Here is a 5,556-nt window from a genome sequence, read left to right as displayed (position 1 = left end):
GAGCGACTGAAGACATTTATATGATCACAGTCGGGAAGCACAGGTCTCCAACTCATCTTCAGTCGGTACAGGATTTAGTTCAATCCTTTACTTCCTTTTTCTTTCAGCTTCCTCCTTATAATGTTCAATTAAAATTTTTTCACAGGAGGATGCCTTTATCTTCATTGTTTCCCATGTGTTTCTATCCTGTTCTCTTTATTTTTAGTCATGGATGCTGTATTTTCTGTTATCTTTCTGCAGCTTTTGTCGAAGTTGTCTCTCATACTTTGTTGCCCTTGTTTTCCCATTTTCTTAATAAATAACATGTTAATATTAGTGGAAACCATTAAGACACTTGCATATCAAAGTACATAAATTAAAAATGGCAATAAGTGTTAAACGGTTTTCAGTAACAACCCAAAGAACTGTTATGAGTGGGACACGAGTACTTTTAACAATTATACGTGGCCATTTACACATTAAACACGGCTTTATGAGTCACTAGATATATTTATTGGGTTTCCTCACTCCGAAGCTAAAATCAACGGGCGTTGCTGAGGTACACAGTAAACTTTTTCATGTTTTTGTCCCGGTGATACACTAAATACATTGCTGTTTTTGTAAATTAGCTGTAAACTTAATATCTTACCTTTCTATAAAGTTAACAACTGAAACAGCAACTCCGGCTGCAACTTCAGTTTAAATAGCTGCGAATATAAAAAGCAAACTTGTTGTCCTCCGTCCTCGGCAGAAGTGCCGACTTCATTTAACTACAGTCCCTCAAACAGTTTTGTAACTTCGATAATTTGTTTCTGGACACTAAAATTTAGTTTATGTAGATTTAGAAAACTATGACATAAAATTAATTAAAAATAAAATTTAAAAAAAGTCTCAGGCTCAGTTTCACATGAAATCACACAGCGGTCATCTGCTGCTGTAGTCGACCGTGTTCGATCACCACCTCTCCTTCGAGGGGCAGTGCAAGTGTTTTGGAACACTCCCCGTGCATCTGATACAACGCTGCGAGCGACAACAATCTCCTGGATTACAGTCGTCATAGTTCGTCCTTCTTCCAGTTTTTCGAAGGTTCTTCCAAGTGTGAAGTCAACCAAACCTTGTGTATGGACCGTGTTGTAATGAAGACACCAACACAGTACGCCGTAACCGACCGCTGAGTCGCCCACACTGTCTTTTCCCATTCTCTCAACTGCCTCGCCTTGCGTGGGCAGCCCCTTTTGGCGCTAGAGCCACGCTGACCCCTCGCCATTGTGGCGCCCAACTTTCTGCTCGCGTCTGGTAGACCTCTGGCAACATGTTCCAGTATTTTCATTTATTTCCGCAGAGTATCTCATATATTAAAGTTACTTCCGCTTAAGAAGAAGCCTGTTCCTACCTCTCTAAACCAGCACATATAAAAATTCGTTTGGTAAAGAATAACCGCCTTGTTCTTTGTGCAGTTTTATTTATTTGTTCCAGAAGCGTTTTCTCTTTTAGTTTAAGGCATCTTCGTGGAATAGTTATTGCAGTGTTTGGCTGGCAGTTGATTTTCTCTCATCTGGTCACGTGCTGGAGGCCGCACTTTAACTTCGCTTACGAAACGTTAGCACATTTTCACGTTTCCTTCACAACTTCCAAGTTCTTTCGTGCTAACTGGTACGGAACACGAAAATGGTCAAGAAAAAAGTGCTTCCGTTTTTGGTAAGTGAAGCTATAGTGCGACCTCCGGCATGTGACCAGATGACCGGAAATACAGAAGCCAGCCAAAAACTCGAATAACTATTCCACTGAAGACGCCTTAAAGTAAAAGACCAAACGTGTCTGGAACAAATAAATAAAAACCAGCAAGAAAAAGGCGGTTATTCTTTACAAAACGAATATTTCTGTGCTTGCTGCGGACGTTGCCCACGCAAGAAAACTTCTACACATATAAATTTCTTGGATAGAGGAGACAGGAAGTTACCTTGAACAAATGTTCAGTCACATGTAGGTAAGATTTCAAAGTACTGCAAAGACTGGCACATTTCTGTCCATGTTTATCACACAGAACCAAGTCCGGCCTTTTTTGTAAATACCAGAGCACCATCATACACTTGGGTGTAATTGTTGTCTTTCAATAAGGCCGTCATAGTCTTCATTTCACTGCGTATTTTTTCCAGTTATCTTCTGTTCTATACTTAACAGCTCCGGTCATGTATGATCTAAGTTTTATCGTGCCGTGCTAGTTGGCAGTGAGACATGATGTGAAATTTACACTACTGGCCATTAAAATTGCTACACTAAGAAGAAATGCAGATGATAAACGGGTATTCAATGGACAAATATATTATATTAGAACTCACATGATTACATTTTCACGCAATTTGGGTGCACAGATCCTGAGAAATCAGTACCCAGAACAACCACCTCTGGCCGTAATAACGGCCTTGATACGCCTGGCCATTGAGTCAAACAGAGCTTGGATGGCGTGTACAGTTACAGCTGTCCATGCAGCTTCAACACGATACCACAGTTCATCAAGAGTAGTGACTGGCGTATTGTGACGAGCCAGCTGCTCGGCCACCACTGACCAGACGTTTTCAATTGGTGAGAGATCTGGAGAATGTGCTGGCCAGGGCAGCAGTCGAACATTTTCTGTATCCAGAAAGGCCCGTACAGGACCTGCAACATGCGGTCGTGCATTATCCTGCTGAAATGTAGGGTTTCGAGGGATCGAATGAAGGGTAGAGCCACGGGTCGTAACACATCTGAAATGTAACGTCCACTGTTCAAAGTGCCGTCAATGCGAACAAGAGGTGACCGAGACGTGTAACCAATGGCACCCCATACCATCACGCCGGGTGATACGCCAGTATGGCGATGACGAATACACGCTTCCAATGTGCGTTCTCCGCGATGTCGCCAAACACGGATGCGACCATCATGATGCTGTAAACAGAACCTGCATTCATCCGAAAAAATGACGTTTTGCCATTCGTGCACCCAGGTTTGTCGTTGAGTACACCATCACAGGCGCTCCTGTCTGTGATGCAGCGTCAAGGGTAACCGCAGCCATTGTCTCCGAGCTGATAGTCCATGCTGCTGCAAACGTCGTCGAACTGTTCGTGAAGATGGTTGTTGTCTTGCAAACGTCCCCATCTGTTGACTCAGGGATCGAGACGTGGCTGCACGATCCGTTACAGCCGTGAGGATAAGATGCCTGTCCTCTCGACTGCTAGTGATACGAGGCCGTTGGGATCCAGCACGGCGTTCCGTATTACCCTCCTGAACCCACCGATTCCATATTCTGCTAACAGTCATTGGATCTCGACCAACGCGAGCAGCAATGTCGCGATACGATAAACCGCAATCGCGATAGGCTACAATCCGACCTTTATCAAAGTCGGAAACGTGATGATACGCATTTCTCCTCCTTACACGAGGCATCACAACAACGTTTCACCAGGCAACGCCGGTCAACTGTTGTTTGTGTATGACAAATCGGTTGGAAACTTTCCTCATGTCAGCACGTTGTAGGTGTCGCCACCGGAGCCAACCTTGTGTCAATGCTCTGAAAAGCTAATCATTTGCGTATCTCAGCATGTTCTTCCTGTAGATTAAATTTCGCGTCTGTAGCACGTCATCTTCGTGGTGTAGCAATTTTAATGGCCAGTAGTGTACTTTCTTCCTTAAGTTTTGCACACCAGTGTATTACGTCGCTGCCTAACACTTTTCCACCTACGTTCACTTATTTCTTTCTGTACTCCCATTCTTGTCCCTCATTCCTGAGCTGTCGTGAATCTAGGGCACATTTAAACAGAGCATATGAGCTACTGCAGACGTCGCCTTACCGGAAACGAAATCTTGCCAAGCCGCCAACCAACTGTTTCGCCGCATTCCGGGTCTCGGGACCGAGAAGCCACAGAAGCCGAAGGGGCAAACAATGGCGTAAGAAGAAACGGACGGTGGAGTGTGTTCACAAAGGTATAACGATTCAGAGCAATTGTTTCTCTGATTAGTTACGCGTCGCTGACTGTTTCTCCGCTGGCCGGCAGCAGTGGAGAGCGCGGCTCGGTCGTTAGGGCTTACGGTTTGTCGAGCAACGTGACTGCTAAAGGGCTGGTGGCGGGCACGTTTTTATTCCGAGTGCCGCACAAGAGCTACTTAAAAGCGGCAGCCGAGACGCCAGTAAAGCCAGTCCGGACCTCCCAGGTGGCCGAGTCCTCAATGCCCCTGCTGCGCCCTGTACACAATAGCTGCATGTTTTTCAGAGACGGCGGAAAGACGGCGCTGTGATTAGCTAATGCGTATCCAGTATAGGAGAACAAGACGTGATGTCAAGGAATGGAATGACAGAATTCTGAGCCCTGGAAACCGGACTCTAAGACGTCAAAATAAGTGTTGGATATTGCTTTATTGTTAATACTGGACATAATAGGAAACAAAACTTATCTTCTTCTGCCAGGTACAATCAAAGAAAACAAAAATAAAGAATACAAATAATGAATTAAAATTTGTACCAAGGCTGAGACTTGGACCCGAGTCTCCTGCTTAATGAAGCCGATGTGCTAACCACTACACCCCTGTAGCATTGTGGCCACCACAACTTTACGGGCACCCCTAGTCCAATGCCCTTCTTAACACAAACTTCATTTCAAGCCTTCAGCCCATTTTCCCCTTCTTAAATCGTCAGTATTGTCGAGGCAACTGTCCGTGTTAAATTTTGGACGCTGGTACAAATTTCGATTCACTGCTTCAACCTCTAACCTTATCGAGGATGAAGCTGAGACTTGTACGTCTCCAGGAAAATGAAATTCCATCGGATCAATAGATCACCTATGCCTGACAAACAGGCAGGAGTTTCCAATTACGTGCAAAGTTGGGATGCTATTCAAATGTGACATAGCCTCGGCAATACTGACGATTTGCGAAGGGAAAAATGGGCTGAGGGTGTGAACTGAAGCTTGTGTTTGGGATGGCGCTGGACTACGGTGGATTAGTGATTTTCACGTCTGCCAAGTAAACATGAGACCCGACTACATGTCCCGGCCCTCACCCAAATTTAAATTCATCTCTTCAGCTTCCGTCCTTACTGAAGACAAAGTTGACATTCATACACCTCCAGGAAAAATACAGTTCCATCAGATCAAAAATAAAGATGATAAACGCTTGCCCGCGAAAGGTAAAGGTCCTGAGTTCGAGTCTCGGTCCGGCACACAGTTTTAATCTGCCAGGAAGTTTCATATCAGCGCACACTCCACTGTAGAGTGAAAATTTCAGTCTAGAAACATCCCCCAGGCTATAGCTGAGCCATGTCTCCGCAATGTCCTTTCTTCCAGGAGTGCTAGTTCTGCAGGTTCTCAGGAGAGCTTCTGTGAAGTTAGGAAGGTAGGAGACGAGGTATTGGTGGAATTAAAGCTGTGAGGAAGGGGCGTGAGTCGTGCTTGAGTAGCTCAGTTGGTAGAGCACTTGCCCGCGAAAGGAAAAGTTCCCGAGTTCGAGTCTCGGTCCCGCACACAGTTTTAATTTGCCAGGAAGTTTCAAGATAAATACATGTTCAAAGGCGGGCTGCTAGATTTGTTACCAGTAGGTTCGAACAAC

The sequence above is a fragment of the Schistocerca piceifrons genome, chromosome 1, assembly GCF_021461385.2.
Source record: "Schistocerca piceifrons isolate TAMUIC-IGC-003096 chromosome 1, iqSchPice1.1, whole genome shotgun sequence".
In the NCBI taxonomy this organism is placed as follows: domain Eukaryota; kingdom Metazoa; phylum Arthropoda; class Insecta; order Orthoptera; family Acrididae; genus Schistocerca; species Schistocerca piceifrons.
This window is presented reverse-complemented; position numbering follows the sequence as displayed.